This window comes from Grammomys surdaster, unplaced genomic scaffold, assembly GCF_004785775.1.
Source record: "Grammomys surdaster isolate TR1022 unplaced genomic scaffold, NIH_TR_1.0 98, whole genome shotgun sequence".
Lineage (NCBI taxonomy): Eukaryota > Metazoa > Chordata > Mammalia > Rodentia > Muridae > Grammomys > Grammomys surdaster.
Window position 1 is genome coordinate 9363825 of NW_021604577.1, and position 14832 is coordinate 9378656.

Sequence of the window (14832 nt, forward strand, 5' to 3'; positions counted from 1 at the left end):
TGGGAGCCACAGCCTCCTCACCTAAGATCCTGGGCTTATTAGAGCTTCTGGGAGTCCAGCCTACTCTAGGGGTTCTGGGATTGGGTGCAGAGCTGTTGCCCTAGGTCTGCTCAGGGCCCAGATGCAGACCGGCTCATTGCAACCTTCTGACATGTTAGTTTCAATTCAAACATGATGAAACGCTCAGGAATTTGTCCCTAAACCAGGAAGAAATGTGATTATTTTAAATCAAGGGTCTCCAAGCCCTGGTTTGTGGCCTTTCTTCAACTACAGAAGTATAGATGCAAAGCTCTGGCTTGGGGGCTGTAGTTGTAGTGTTCTCTGAGTCCTGTGGCTTCATGGTCTTTCATTCAACACAACGTAATGTAAAGGTAGCAAAAGTCTAGGAGGAGATGGCATGGGAGGCGGTATGAGGATGCCAAGCAGCTGAGAGTAGTCCTGCTGAAGCTGCACATCAGCCCAAGGCCACTTAAGCCACTTAGAGACACATTACCTTTCTGGCAGTAAGACTATCAGGTCGTTTTGCCTTTGAGGGATTTCATTAGTTGGCCTGTTTTGTAGAGATTTGTTTTGTTTTTATTTTGTTGTGCTGGGAATGAAGCCAGTTTTCCCTATGCTAAGCAAGTTCTTTAACAGTGAGTTCCATCCACAGCACCATGTTTTTGACATAGTATTAGACAATTAGTTTAACTCTCTCAGATTGATGGAAATGTTTACCATGAACATGTTTTTCTTATTCCAAATATCCTTTGTATACAATTTATTATTTAGTGAGATGAAACTATAATGTGTCACAGTTTCTTTCTCTGATTTTTTTTAGTACTAAATCACAGTCCTTTGTACAAAAAGAAATTGTTTCCAGGGAAATGTTCTTAGTATTCTATTACCATACTTTGCACTGACAAAATTCCTAAACAACCTGTCAAAATGACAAAAACTTTTTTCAGGAGACACTATCAGACAAATTAGAAATAGATCAGGTCCCACATGAAGGTTCATTAAAATTATCTAATTTAAGTTTCATGAAGCTATTTCTGAAATAGCATTTCATTGTATGAAATGCTGTATGCTTTTCAGAGAAATACTGTTGGCATATTTAAAGCCTATCAAAGTTGTAACTCATTAGGGATTTCTGTTAGATGACTCTTAACAAAAAGTCAATTGTACATTTTAAGAAGGATTAATATTCAGTGAACAAATCAAAAGACATTTTGTTCATCAAAGATTAAGTGCTTCAGAGGTATTAGAGAATAAGAAACATGATGATTAATTCTCTTTAAAATACTTTTGAACTAAATGTAGAAAAGTACCAGGTTCTGGCTTTTGAACTAGAAAATACATTTCTGTATTTATCGATCTCTAAATCAAGACAGAATGCTGTTGTGATTTAGAGTTCTTTTTTATTATTTTATTTCACTTTATTATTTTATTTTATTTCATGTGCTTCTACTGTTATTTCTGCTACTACATAATACTTATCCTGAGGTAAACACAGTGTGAGTCAAACCCACACTGTGCTTTCCTATTAGATGGGAGTCTAACCTAAGAATTCAGGAGAGATACGTTTGGTTACACTGAGCTCTATTTGAGAGAGATGCACTAGGCATTAAAAATAGCAAAGTAGGTAGTATGGACATTTTCCCTAGGAAAATCTGATAACTTAAATTATGATAGAGGAAAGAATCCTCCCAAGTTAAAATTGTCAGCTTGATACAGTGAGAGTAGAGTCAGTGAGAAGCTTCAATCAAGGATTTGCCTGGTTCAGGTTGGTCTGTGGGTCTGTGAGGGACTTGATTGATTATTAATTGATGTAGAAGTTCCCAGCACACAGGGAGCAGCATCTGGTCCTGGTCCCTATAAAGGAACTACTGAGCACGAGCCCGTGTGTGAGCTAAAGAGTAGGCCCTGAAGCAGAGTTCTCCACAGGTTCTACCTGGAAGTTAAATTCCTGTCCTGACTTCACTCAATGATGGATTGCAAGCTGGAAATCCAAGCTAAGTAAAGGTTTGCATGCCCATGTTGCTTTGGTATCTAGCAGAAGAAAACCAGGCCAGCACAAAGAAACCTTTCTTCTATTTTCGATCCAAACTGAACATCCCACTGCCTACATCTACACTGCAGACGTTCCTCGATCACAAGCTGGGAGTCACTTTACTTGTGTAAACTCCTTGATGACATAGAGCCCTGACTACGTGAAGTCCTAATATAGTGGTTATTTCCATGAGAATGTCTCCCCAAGACTCATGTTTGAATCTTGGTCCCCTGTAGTAGAACTGTTTTGGGAAAGATTTGGAAGTATGATCACAGAGGAATTGTGTCACTGGGAGTGGACTTTGAGGTTTCAAAAGCTCATGCCAGGCGGAGTCTTTCTCTGTGGCCACATTTATGGATAAGTGTGCACTTTTAGCTAATGCTCCATCATGATGCCTGCCTGCTGCCATGCTCCCCTGCATGGTGGTCACGGACTCACTCTCTGAAACTGTTAATAAGACTAACTAAATACTTTCTTTTATAAGTTGCCTTAGTCATGGTGTCTCTTCATAGCAATAGAACAGTGACTAAGCAAACACTGGCTTCAATGAATTATTCATATACTGTGGGATTTATGGAAAGAGTGGAAGAAAATTAACACTATACACAGTTTTCAAAGAGTAGGAGCCCTTATGAGTGTGACTAGTTCTTAGTCGGGGTGCTTTTAAACTGACTATGTAAGCCTAAGTGCATTCTCGCTCAGATCATCTGAAGTTAGCATTTGTGTTAAGTTAGCATTGATGCTGATCCGTAACTCTTTAACCAACTAAGCAAGTCCAGGAAAGAGTATGCATTGTAACTTCTAGATAATTCTCAGTGCTCTGGATGAATGGCCATCTTTTCTACTGAAAAGAACTCCTATTGTTCCAATATGTTTGCCAGATATGGTTTCCACTTTTGATGAAGTACAAGGGGCATTTCAACCTCATGCTCTGGTCCAAAGGTTGACCTGTGAGCTACTACTTGACTCTCTCATGGCTTGACAGGATTTTTTATGTGCCATGCTTGAAGATATTTTGCTAGTTAATGAATAGCACCCTGCTGTAAAATATAAGTATAGAAAACTGTTAATTTTATTAATTATTCATGCCTTAAAAATGTGCTGAGGTACATACAAACTATGAAATCCCAAACTCAGCTGCTTAGTAATGTGAAACTATCTTTAAAATAACAGGAAGGGAAAATCCTATAATCAGCATTTGAAACATAATTTATCTAACTAGAAAATGAATAATCATAAGTACTTAATTATTATTATGGATTATCTACCATTAACAATGTAGAGGACCTGGGGATACGGCTAAGCTGGTAGACTGCTTGTCTAGTCTACCAGAAAATCAGACATGCATAAAACTGTCATGGTGGAACATGCCTGCAATATGAGGCAAGAAGCCAGGCAGTGGTGGCGCATGCCTTTAATCCCAGCACTTGGGAGGCAGAGGCAGGTGGATTTCTGAGTTCAAGGCCAGCCTGGTTTACAGAGTGAGTTTCAGGACAGCCGGGGCTATACAGAGAAATGCTGTATCAAAAAACAAAAAAAAAAAAAAAAAAAAAAAGAGGCAAGAAGGTCAGAGACTCTAGGCCATCCCTGACTACATAGCCAAGTTCAAGGCTAACTTGGGCTACATAAGACCTTGTCTCTCAAAAGTAATGAATGGATGAATGAATTGAATAAATAAATAAATAAATAACAAAATTAATAAAGTCCATGTATCCTTGAAAATATTTTTTAAAAGCTTGTTGCTATACTGTGTTCTATCTGCACATCAGCTCTGTCAAACTGCTGGAATAGTATAAAATCAGTTAATGCTGCTTCAGAAAACATTGGCCTGAGAACAGGATAAGAAAGCAAATAAAGCAAACTGTTTTCCATCTACTTAATTCAGTGACTCCAACTTGATTACCAAGTCAAAGTTAATATAACATTTCCCTAGAATCTGATTAGTCTAGAGCTCATTTAGTAAAAATATGAAATTCCTTATTGTTGCTATAAAAAATATGGGTCATTGAATAACAGAAACTCTATTCTACGTTCAGATAAAAAAAAAGTGTGACCTTGCAAAGAGGAGTTTCCTTGGTGAGGAATGAAGACTACACTTACCTATTATGCATATAAAAATGCATGTTAGAGATTGTTGCTAGGATTTATTCTGGTTTAGTAAATTTGTAGTTGCAGCTTCTCGTCCAATAACCATGTCTTTACTAGCACTGAGCAGTTCGCCAGGTCTTTAGTGTTAGATATGCCCTCCCATCCTTCTCCCATCCCCTAGCACACACATCTGTCACTATCTAAAAGCCTACAATCTGGTTACAGGCTACCCCCACTTCCCTCCCCCCACACACACACAAAAACACTCTTTATTCCTCTTTATAGCAATTTGATAGTGATTTTTAATTGATTGTTTTATTTATTTACATTTCAAAAGTTGCTCCCCTTCCCAGTTCCCTCCCCAGTTTCTTCCACCCATCCCCCTCCCCTCCACCTCTGAGAGGGTACTTCCCATCTGACCACCCACCCTCACCTCACCCCCACCAGCATTCCTCTTCCCTGGGGAATCAAGTTTCCATGGGATTAAGAGCATCCTTTCACACTGAGGACAGACAAAGCAGTCCTCTGCTAGGCACATGCCCTGGGCCACAAACCAGCTCTTATATTTTCCTTGATTTTTTGGCTTACTTTCTGGTAGCTCTGAGGGTTCCAGTTAGTTAATACTTATGTTCTTCTTATGGGGTGACAATCTCCTTCAGCCCTTCCACTAACTCTTCCATTGGGGTCCCCAGTCTAAGTCCAATGGTTGGCTGTGAGTATCCACATCTGTCCTAGTTAGGAGCTGGCAAAGCCTCTTAGAGGACAGCTATGCCAGGCCCCTGTCTGCAAGCACTTCTTTGCATCAGCCACAGTGTCTGGGTTCGGTGTCTGTGGATGGGATAGATCCCAAGGTGGGCAGTTTCTGGATAGTCTTTCTTTCAGTCTCTGCTCCATTTTTTTGTCCCTGTATTTCCTTTAAACAGGAACAATTCTAGGTTAAAGATTTTGAGGTGGGTACATGGCCTTATCTTTCTATTGAAGGTCATATCTACTGGATGTGGTCTCTTCAGGTTCTACCTCCTCACTGTTGGGTATTTCAGCTAATGTCATCTCCTTTGGGTCCTGAGAGCCTCTTGCATCCCTGGTATCTGAAACTTTCTAGTAATCCCCCACCTTGCCCTCTGCCCCCCACTGATACATATTCTATTCATTCTCCTGGCCCTCTGGACTTCTCTCCTGTCTCTTCCCATACCTGATCTTGCTGCCCGCCTCATTTTCCATCCCCACCTCTCCAAGTCAGTTCCCTCTAGCCCTCTGCCTCCCATAATTATTTTATTTCCCCTTTTAAGTGGGATTGAAGCATCCATACTTTGACCTTCCTTCTTGTTAAGCTTCATATGGTCTGTGAATTGTATCATGGGTATTCTGAGCTTTAGAACTAATATCCATTTATCAGTGAGTATATACCATATATATCCTTTTGGGTCTGGATTACCTCACTCAAGATGATATTTTCTAGTTCCATCCATTTGCCTGCAAAATTTATGAAGTCATTTATCCATTCTTTCATTTAGAGACATCTGAGTTGTTTCCAGTTTCTGGATATTAGAAATAAGGATGCTATGAACATATTGAAGCACATGTTCCTGTTATATGTTGGAGAATCTTTTGGGTATATGCCCAGTAGTGGTATAGCTAGGTTTTCAGGTAGAACTACTTCCAGTTTTCTGAAGAACCACCAGATTGATTTCCAAAGTGGTTGTACCAGTTTGCACCGGAAATGGAGGACTGTTTGTCTTTCTCCTTATCCTCACCAGCATCTGCTGTCACCTTTCAGTATTCTTTCTTTCTTCTCTGCATTTAGTGTTTTGATTACTATCTGATGAGAGGAATTTTTTCTGGTCCAATCTGTTTGGTGTTCTGTAGTCTTCTTGTACATTTATGGCAATCTCTTTATGTTAGGAAAGTTTTCTTCTATGATTTTGTTGAAGGTGTTTTCTGGTTCATTGATTTGAGAATTTTCACTCTCTTCTATTCCTATTATTCTTAGGTTTGGTTTTTTTACTGTTTTCACCATGTCCTGAATCTCCTGGATGTTTTGGGTTAGAAGTTTTTGCACTTTTTAGTTTCTTTGACTATTGTATCAAAAATCTTTTATGGTATCTTCTATGCCTGAGATTCTCTATTCTATCTCTTGTATTCTGTTGGTGATGTTCGAATCTGTAGTTCCTGATCTCTTTCCTAGATTTTCCATCTCCAGGGTTGCCGCCTTTTGTGATTTCTTTATTGTTTCTATTTCCATTTTTGGGTCTTGGATGGTTTTGTTCAATTCCTCCACCTATTTGGTTGTGTTTTCCTGTAATTCTTTAAGGGATTTTTGTGTTTCCTCTTTAAGGGCTTCTACCTGTTTACTCGTGTTCTCTTGTATTCATTTCCTTAAGGGAGTTGTTTATTTCCTTCTTAAAGTCCTCTATCATCATCATGAGATGTGATTTTTAAATCCAGATCTTGCTTTACTGGTGTGATGGGGTATCCAGGACTTGCTGTAGTGGGAGAACTGGGTTCTAATGATGCCAAGTAGCCTTGGTTTCTGTTGCTTATGTTCTTCTGTTTGCCTCTCAACATCTGGCTATATCTAATGGTACCTGCCTTGCTGTCTCTGACTGGAGCCTGTCCCTCCTGTGATCCTTGTTGTGTCAAACTCCTCAGAATCCAGCTCTGTGATCCCGTGATTCTAGGATCCTGTGATCCTGAGATCCTGGGTGTGTCAGAGCTCTTGAGAGTCAAGCTGCCTCTGGGATCCTGAAATCCTGGTGTGACCAAGCTCCTGAGATCCTGTTGTGTCAGAGTTCCCGGGAGTCAAGATTTTTCTAGGTGTTTCAGGGGTGGATGGGGAGCCAGAGCCCTGGACACATGTGCAAGCTGGAAGGAACTTGTGCCTCTGGCTGGGTGGGGGTTTGTGTTTCCCTGCTCTTATAGGAGTCCCAGTTACACTGTGTGTTAGGAGAGATGCCATGGCCTCAACTGTGATCTTGAGTATGTCAAAGCTCCATTCCTCTTCCATCTTATTCTCTGTCCTGGCCGTACCCACAGACCTAGCCACAGACCTATAGTTTGGGAGCCATCATTCCCAGGTCCAATTAACCATCTCACTTACCAGCTTTTCCAGCCCTAGCTCAGATCACACATCTTCTTCACTGACTCAGTTTTTAAAAGGGTAGATTATCACTTCAGACACATAACCAAAGAAAAAAGTCCACATACATGTTCACATCAAACAGCAAAAATAAAAACATGAATGGACAAGGCAGCCTGGTCCTAACAAAATGCAGTGGTCTTGTAGAAGTATTCTCTAGTGAGAAATACCTAGATGAACCCTACCCAGTACAAACAACTTTAAAAGACAATCATAAATCTTATCAAAGAAATTTAAAGGGGGAAGGGGAAGACACACCACAAGGACACACATCATTGAACTCCAAAAGGATAACAAAAAACTCTGAAGTGACCTCAGTTAAGTTTCAAACCTGAGACAAACAGCTGAAGTGCCTACTTTATATATCAAAGCAGACCTGCCTGCCAGGTTTTCCCTGCAACTCCTAGTCCCTATCTATTAAACAAGTTCTTCTAGGCTTCCATACCGTTACCCCCACCCTGAATTCTCCTGCCCAGGGGACTGAACTGTTCTCCCTATATAATCCAGACATTTTAGTTACCTGCCCTTTTTGGTACCTTTGCTTAAGTTCAGGGTAGGAGAGGTAAATTAACTGCTCTGGATCCAAAGAAACTTATAGGGGGAGTGATCAAAAGGTTGGTTATGATGGGGGTTACATAAGAATGCACTTGTCAAAATTAACAATAGAGTTAAAAGATATATATTCACTAGACTTATTTTAAAGAGAGATTAGGAAACATCAATAAGGTTCATTTTTCAAAAAGAAGAGACGCAGAGGACGAGTTAGCCCCATCTTACCATATGAAGAATAGAAAAGATCCCTAATGAAGGTAATGTATTTTCATGAATGTATTCTGATGGAGCTTTTTGAATGCTGTGCCCAATCTTTCCACCTCAAAAAAATGAGCAAAGGTGTATCTTTCTTGCCTCAAATCTAGAGAAAAATCGTCAACAACTTAGAAAAACTAATAGCTGCTATTTCAGACCAAGAAAGAGCCCAAATTGTCTGACTCATTTTTGAGAAATGTAAGGACAGAAATTAGCCAGAAGCACGATGGCAGAACAAAGGGAAGGGAACCATTTAGTGTTTATGCTGACTTCCTAGAATGCTTGAGAGCAAAGGATTCTAGAGGGTCTCTGAGAGCCCTTTGTCTAGAGAGGACTACAGAGGAATCATTTTAGCTCTTGTCTAAGAGAGTGGCCCTCAGTAAAGAGTAGTGAGACAGAAAGGGCTAAGTGCTCACGGACAAGCACTATCCTTATGAGACAGAGTTCATTGGAGGGCACCTTCTCTCCTCAAGGCAGCTCCAAGAAAAGGGCTACAGAGGCTGGGTTATCTCTAACCAGCCCACAAGTGAGTCCTGGGGCAGAGAACTATATTAAAACCTTGACCCTGCTCACAGAGAATGATGGCAGGATTTACTAATACCAGTAGCTAACTTTCCTGCCCACTCTAGAATCCTCACTACACCATCCTCCGTGTTTGAAAGTTAGAGCATTCAGAAATCATGGCTAGTGGGCATGCAGAGAAGAATCAGTACACAAGCTGGAAAAGGAGAACCAGCTGTCCAACCTTATTCCCAGCTGCATGCATCCCATAAATGGAAGTTTGACAGAAGTTTTTGTTTGCAACCAAGACTGCAGTATCTTCCAGTCATTTTGGACATCAATGGGGAAGTAACACTCACAGTGAATAAATCTTAATAAGAATCCAAAAGTAAATTGCTTTCTGATTCTATCCCATAATCTGTGCTTGCTCAAAAACACAATTTAACGGTGATCAGTACTCCTCAGAGGTGAGCTGACCAGAAGAGAAAAATTGCACTTGAAAGAGCCACTACAGATGAACCAAGCAAGCAGAGTCACACAGTCCAGGGACTCTCCATACAGAATCTTTGAGATAGTCAAGTTTTACCTATCAACCACATTGGCGACATGGTACAGGCTCCAAATCCTCAGTCTGTAGACTTCTATCTGGTAGCTGTAGTTCTGATCTCTCCTCCACTGTGGGAAGATTTAAATTCCACTCTATAGCTGTGTTCCTATTTAGCCTCTCACAAAGTTAAGTCCTGGGTCTTCTACGTTTTGGATTAATGTCTAATGAATTAACTTAATTTTCTCTCCCTTTCTCTTCCCATTCCCACCCCACCAATCTATGCTCTCTCTCTCTCTCTTTCTCTCTCTCTCTCTCTCTCTCTCTCTCCCTCTCTCTCTCTCTCTCTCTCTCTCTTTGTGTGTGTGTGTGTGTGTGTGTGTGTGTGTGTGTGTGTGTATGGGTATGTGGTGTGTGTGTGTGTATGGGTGTGTGTGTGTATGTATGTGTGCACACATGCTCTTGTGTATGTGCACATGCACACAGGAACACTCATGCTTGTGAGATTTGTGTGTTTATATTTGTGAGTACCAGCATATGTCATATGTCACTGCTACTTGGGGATGGTCTGAGGACAACCTCAGGTATCAGCATTTGTCTTCTCCAGTGTCTGAGACAGGGCCTCTCTTACTCCTTACTGACTGCTCCATTCAAGCTGACCCCCTGGTTTCCAGAAATTCTCCTGTCTCTGTTTTTGTGTTACTGTGATCTGAACCCAAGCCTCCCAACTTCCACAGCACTTTATCTACTGAAACCTTCCCAGCCCCTTGTTACTGCTCTCTAAAAATTAAAGGCCTTTTTGCCTTGTGCACAAAGTATTTGAAAATTCTCAGGCCACCACTCAGGGTTTGGGGGGCTTTGTTGTTGTTGTTGTTGTTGTTGTTGTTGTTGTTTGTGAAATTCTTATTCAATTAATTTATGTTTTTACTCCCGAAGTTGAAGGGAGTCATATTTGCCATCTAATAAGGCACTCATTAGAAATGTCGTTTGTAAAAAAGAAAAGAAAGAAAGAAATGTCATTTGTATTCATTTTTAAAAAGCTAACCATTATTTTTCCAGCCAAAAAGAAATGAACAGAGATAGTTACCAATGCTGGCTCATTCACTTACCATTTATTGGATTCCAGCTTTACACCAACTCATGAGAACTTAGGCTATTTGTCCAACACATGATAGCTTAATCCAAAAGTGAAATTTCAATTCCAATCACTGAAAACCTATTGAGTGAGAAATATCTTTGGTCCTCGATTATCAAAACTGTCATGGCTCAGTTTCTTGTACCTTATCAACCTTATCTTCCCTGACTTAGGCCCATTCTCAGCCAGCCTTTCTTCTCATGTGCCTGTGATAAAGTTCACAGTCAAGAAGCAAAGAAAGATGCTGCATTTCTGGTAATAATTTCTTATTTTATAATTCAATGACTGTGGACAAAGGCTTAACAAAACTATATTTCTAACTTTTGATCAACATCAACTGAGCTCTGTTCCCCTAGCTATCAGATCAGTGTCAAGGCCAGAGTCAGGACTTGCCAGCTTTCTCCCAGGGTCAACTATTCTACCAGAAAACATTGCTAACAATGAACCCAGGATGGTAAATTAAACACAGAAACTATAATTTTAAATATCTAAACAATTGTATGTGACTGCCATGTTCTTGGCTTCCCTGAGTTCATCTTCACTTCCAACTGACACTTCTTTCAGAGATCTTTGAAGATGAGCCTATAGAATTGCTGTGAAACACATTAGTTTTTATGAGGCATGCCTTCCTGACCTGTGCAATGTTCATCTTGTTAGCTTTTTAGAACTATGTTTTCTTTTGCCTTGGCAAACAAATGTTTATATTTGTGGTGATCATTATACTTATGAAGTATTTATGTTTGGTGTGTAATTATCAAATCAGAATAATTAGCATATCTATATCCCTATTTCTTTGTGTTTGGAATCTTCAAATTCTTTTGATTATTCATAAAGTATTCAAAAGGAGGCTGGGAGGTGGTCCCTTTGCAAGTATGAGAACCAAAGTTCAGGTTCTCAGACCCATGTAAAAGCCAGGTAGGCATGTGACCACTTCTAACCTCAGCAGTTGGAAGGCAGAGACAAAGGATCCCGGGGCCATCTGGCTACCTAGACTAGCTTGATATTAGTAACTTTTTGGTTCTGTAAGGGACCCTGACTCAATTAATAAAATAAAAAATGATTGTGAATTTCAGACCTTTGGGTCTCCACATACACCTTCACACACATACACATATACGTGCCAGACACGCGCTGTTGCAGTAAATCTCCAACCCAAATAAGACCGGTCAAAGAAAACACAACTGAATAATTATGAATATAAACTGCATGCCTAGATTGGGCAGATTTACCATTATACTACTCTATTCCCCAGTTATAAGATCCCTTATAACTTGCAGTTTTTCCAGGCCACATGCTTCTCCTCCATTGTCCTTCCACCTCTTCCCCCCTCATCTTCCTCTTCTGTCATCTTCCTCTCTCTCCGCTCCCCCAAACCTTTTTTCTCCACCTCCCCGTCTACAGCTCAATCACCATCTCTAGCCCTTATTTTACAAATTAAGGTGGGCAGAAGGTTCACAAGAAGTTACCTGTGTACTGATTCACTCCTCCTCTGCAGTCCCTCCCAGGAAAGCAGAATTAGCATCAAAATACAAGACCAGGGCTAGCCACAACAATGTGCGAACATGCATACCCATGCACACTTCACTTTATGCACAGAAACATAAAACATATGCATAGTATATATGCATGTGTGTATATATATATATTGCATACATCCATATACATAAACACACACACATATACAATAGGGTTTTTTTTCCCACTCTAATTGTACTTCTGTGAAATGGGGTGGTAGACACCATTCACTGTCTCTAGCTGTGTCTTGGTACCCAATATAAAACTGCTTGAAGTTCTCCAACTCCTCTTTTCAGTTCCTAGTAATCATTAATTTCCTTTGAGTTCAACATTTTTGGCATCTATTCATGTAATATTTTGATCTTGTTCTCTTTCAACATGAGCTATGCTATTATGTAACTGCTATGTAGGATTCTCACAAAAGATGACTAAAGTAACACTACTGTAGAAGTTGTGTTCCCTCCTGAGCACACTGGAATCAAGGATGACATACAAGAGTGAGCATAAATGCCCAAAGAAGCCATGAGGGATCCCTAGGAGATGCTAAAGTGGCCATCTTTAAACCGGTAATGGCAACCAGAGAAAATAAGCAAATGTCAAGCTTCTTCCCTAAAGTAGTGGGGCTGAAGGTGCACAAGAAGTGGTTCCCCTGAAGCCCAGTCAGAGTTCTCACTGAAAGGAAGAGTTAAAAGCCCAGTACCTAAAATAGCAAGGAACTATCAGGCCCTGACTCCTCCCACATATACAGGAAACCAGGTAGGTTTTCAAATTCTTGCCTCAACCAAATGACAAAAATTTACATGTTAATATTTTATAAGTATGCAGAAAAACAATCAGTTAAACATAAAATAGTTTCAAACACAGGTCTGAGCAACAACTTGATTGGCTAAGTAGTTGCTGCAAACTTAAGATGACCTGAGTTCAGACCACAAGCACCCACTTAAAATATATATGATGCATATCTGTTATCTCAGAATTGAGGGGATACAGATAAGGGGAAATCCCTGGGGCTATGTGACCAGCCGCACTAGCCAATCAGCAAGTCCCAGGTTCATTCAAAGTATCTGTCTCAAAAAAAAATAAAATAAAATAGAGTGTAATTGAGGAAACTATCTGAACTTGACCACTGGCTTTCACATGTACACACTTGCATATGCACCACACAACCAACATGCACGCACACACGCACACACGCACACACTACACACCAAAAGTAAATTCCTGAAATAAAAATAAAATCTACCATAAAGTGCCAGTGGGTGGTGGTCCCTCTTTAGAAATAGCAATCGACTTTTACCTACTTACTAAGAGTCTCATCAAAGATTTAGAAGTTATCGAAACTTTGATGTCTTTATTAAAATTTCTATTACTTTCCTCCTATCAAATTGTTTAAAGTGAAATTTTTTAAAAATTAAATTCTATCCAAGAAGCTGTTAAAAGTACAGTTTCTAAATGAAGAGAATCTAAGTAGAAGACTCCTGCCTCTATCAGGCTTTTGATTTTTTTTTTCCTTAATTCCACTAAATTTCCATCATTTCACCTAAAGAATGGGTTTGGTGTGGCTCCTTGGGCTGAGAAACAGGTATAAGAACTCATATATAACAAGTAGTCTGCCTAGAGGCACTGAGACTCCCCTACCCCACCCCAACAAATGCAACAGCAACAGCATCAGCATCAGCATCAGCATCCTTGAAGGAACTGCAAGTCTCATCCACACAGCTCTCATTTCTCTACCTGACATTTCCCCTGTTTCTCTTATAATGTGATAAAATTTTGTAACTCTGAGAAAAAAAAACAGACGTCAAGGAAGAAAGAGAGCTTTACTTAATCAAATCTGGAATTGTGATTCACGGAGCCCAAGCTTTACAGAAATGGGATACTAGAGAAAGTCAATTACTTGAGTAAATATGCCCATGCTCTGAAAGTTAGGTTTTCACAGGGTCTCAGACATCTCTTGCCGGGAAATACCAAGGATCTGAAAAGGCTGTCTTGGCAAATACAGAGCCTATGTCACAACAAAGAATATCGTGGTACTTGGAGAGACAGCATAGCAGGCTTCACTGCAGGTCTGTGTCCTGGAATAGTTCTGAGTCCAGAGGATGAGAACAGACCATAAACAAGTAATGTAAGCAAGATGTGGGAGGCTCTGGTGTTTCTCATCCCACTGCCCTTCATCAGAGTGGGATAAAGCATGGGCATTTTCTTTTTCAGATTGCAGTAACTACATTCCACTCCACTAGCTGCTCTGTGAAGAAGGCACACGTGTAAAGTGCATCCCTGTATAGAAGACAGACTTGTAAAGTGCATCCCTTACCACTCCTCTGTCAGACACAGTAAGCATCAGTGAGTTCATGTACATTAAATCATAGAGCTTTCCGAAATAAATTACTGAAAAGGGGGGGTGTCTCTAAAATGATTGTGGCATCCTATAACCTGCCCTTCTCTTTATTAAAGGAAAGAACATAAACATGGCGTACTGCTATTTCCAGAATGTGGAGAAAGTGAATACCACCGCAATACATCAAAGCCCCCAAATGAGAACCTACTCTATTCTGATGAACAAGGGGAGGGAAGGGGAGAAAATAGAGACACTTTTCTAATGCCAGACTTAGAAAAAAATATACTGTTTCCAAAGGGCTCTTTCCACTCTCCCTGATTTTAAAGGGGCAGAAAAATGGTTAATAGGACTGAGGACACAAAAGCATATCAGAACTAAAAACTAATTTAAAGACGATGTCATCCACTCATTTCAAGAGGCTCGGGAAGATTAGGCACTGACCTCAGGTAATAGGGAAGCCAGAAACAGCAATCAAAACCAAACCCTCCACCTGGAGGTCACACCTTCATTATTTAAAGTCTGTCATTAAGCTGGCCTCAGTGTCACTTCCATGGTTCCATGTCTTAGTGACTGAAACAGGCTTTTGCTTTCAAGACTCAGCAAACCCAGATCAGTCATGTTTAGCATTGCTTTTATAGAGAAAAATTCTTCTTAGTTTTAAAAAAAAAAAAAAAAAACCTTTCCAGCAAATAAAACCTTTCTCACACCAGATTTTTCTTAGCTCTTGCAAACTAAA